Genomic DNA, 2,500 nt, shown 5'->3' with positions numbered 1-2,500 from the left:
GAATAAGCATCCCGCTAATCTATTTACGTCTCTGTTTACCGTTATTTATTCTATGTCTCTCTTTACCTTTATTTGTTCATCGGTGTCAAGAAATCAGCATCCCACTAATCTATTTATGTCTCTATTTACTGTTATTTACTCGTCTCTCTTTACCTTTATTTTTCGTCTATCCATCGGTGTCAAGGAATAAGCATCCCGCTAATCTATTTATGAATCTATTTAGCTTTATTTACTCGTCTATCTATCGTATTTATGTCTATATTTATCTTTATCTACACGTCTATCCACCGGTGTCAAGGAATAAGCATTCCACTAATCTATTTATGTCTCTATTTACTGTTATTTACTCGTCTATCCATCTTAATCGTCTATCTCTTTACGTTTATTTATTCGTCTATCCTTTGGTGTCAAGGAATAAGCATTCCACTAATCTATTTATGAATCTATTTAGCTTTATCTATTTATCTATCTATGTCTCTCTTTACCTTTATTTATTCGTCTATCCTTTGATGTCAAGGAATAAGCATCCCACTAATCTATTTATGAAATCTATTTAGCTTTATCTGTTTATCTATTTATGTCTCTCTTTACGTTTATTTATGCGTCTATCCACCGGTGTCAAGAAATAAGCATCCCGCTAATCTCTTTATGTCTCTCTTTACTGTTATTTACTCGTCTATCCATCTTAATCGTCTATCTCTTTACCTTTATTATTCGTCTATCCTTCGGTAAGCATCCCACTAATCTATTTATGTCTCTCTTTACGTTTATCTATTTACTGTTATTTACTCGTCTATCTATCGTATTTATGTCTATATTTATCTGTATTTACACGTCTATCCACCGGTGTCAAGGCATAAGCATCCCGTCTCTCAACTCTTAAGAAAAATATCTCAAGCATCAACGGTTACGCAGCATCTCAGCCGAAATCCGCGTTCGAGTGGTTTATTTATGCGTCTCAAAACCAGCGCCTTTGACCCTTTGACCCTTTTCCCTCGCCGATCCGTGACCTTTGACCTTTCGGCCCGCTTTTCCTGCTGCCTCCTTCGTCATTGGTTCTCTTCGCCTATATTTTGGTTTCCGTTCACTCTCTTTTCTTCTGTTTTTTTCTTTGTTTCTGTTTCTGTAATTGTCTGTCTGTCTCATTCTCTTTCTTTAGCTCCTACTCTCTTTCTCCTTCCCTCTTCCTCTGTTTCACATTCTTAACGATCTTATCTCTCTTCTCATTTTTTTATTGTTGCTGTCTCTGTCTCTCTCTCTCTCTCTTTTAATTCTCCCCCCTTTCTCTCGCTCTCTCTCTTTTCATCCTAACTCCTTTTTCTCTCTCTCTCTCTTTTTCATTCTCCCTCCTTTCTCTCTCTCTCTCTCTCTCTCTCTCTCTCTCTCTCTCTCTCTCTCTCTCTCTCTCTCTCTCTCTCTCTCTCTCTCTCTCTCTCTCTCTCTCTCTCTCTCTCTCCATTCTCCCTCCTTTCTCTCTTTCTCTCCCTATCTCTCCTCCCCCTCTCTCTCTCCACAGGCTCTCGTGGTGGCTCCTTCATAGCTCTTGTCCTGTTGACGTGAAGTGGAAACAGGCTTATGTTTTCCTGTTGAAGGGATTTTGTTTGTTTGTTTGATCCTCTCTGTCTTTGTCTGTGGCTTGTTTGTTTGTTTGTTTGTTTGGAGATTGTGTAGGCTGTGTATGTGTAGTATGGATAGGGTTTATGTGAAGAATGAGGTGGGTGTGGGTGTGGGTGTGTATTTGATTGTATTTGTGTATGTTTGTGTGCGTGTGTAGCGTGTATGTTCATGGTGTATGGGTGTGGTGTGTGTGATGAGTATATTGCTGTGTTGTGAGTATATCGACGGTGTATGTTGCGTGTGTTTGCAGGTTGTGCCTATAGAATAATTGTAGAATAATTGTATGTGGTTATGTTGAATGTACTTACGTCTTGTGGAATGTGTATGCATGTTGTGTTTATAGAAGTGTATTTGTTTATGTGTAAAGTGAATACTGAAAGTAATTAGAAAAAAAATGTATAAATTTCTCTCATTGAAGATTAATAACGCTGGAGTAAAATGCATATTTTTTCTTCTATAATAAATTACCCGATTATGTGACTTTTTATATAGTCGAGAATTAGCAGGAACATTCCATCCCCAACGAAAAAGAAACAGAAAATATAAAAGATAAGATCATGTGAAAATAATTCGTTTACGGGAATTCATAAACAAATAATCTTTATGGATTTCAAAACAAATGTAACAAATCATTTTAGGCTCGTGATATGTTTCTCCCTTTCTTTTCCCACGCGTTCAGGGAAGAAGAAGAAGAAGAAAAAGAAATAAGTAACGTGAGAATGTCCCAAAGAATTTTATACGTGCGACCTGAGACAACGCCTTTCGCCTTGAGCCATATAAAGAAAATAAGAATATAGATAAAGTAAATATATAGACAAACAAAATAAAAACATTAATTTTAGGCTCGTTTCCTCCCCATATTTCCACTCCATCAATTACTATG

Source organism: Penaeus vannamei, chromosome 27 (genome assembly GCF_042767895.1).
Source record: "Penaeus vannamei isolate JL-2024 chromosome 27, ASM4276789v1, whole genome shotgun sequence".
NCBI classification, from domain to species: domain Eukaryota; kingdom Metazoa; phylum Arthropoda; class Malacostraca; order Decapoda; family Penaeidae; genus Penaeus; species Penaeus vannamei.
This window is presented reverse-complemented; position numbering follows the sequence as displayed.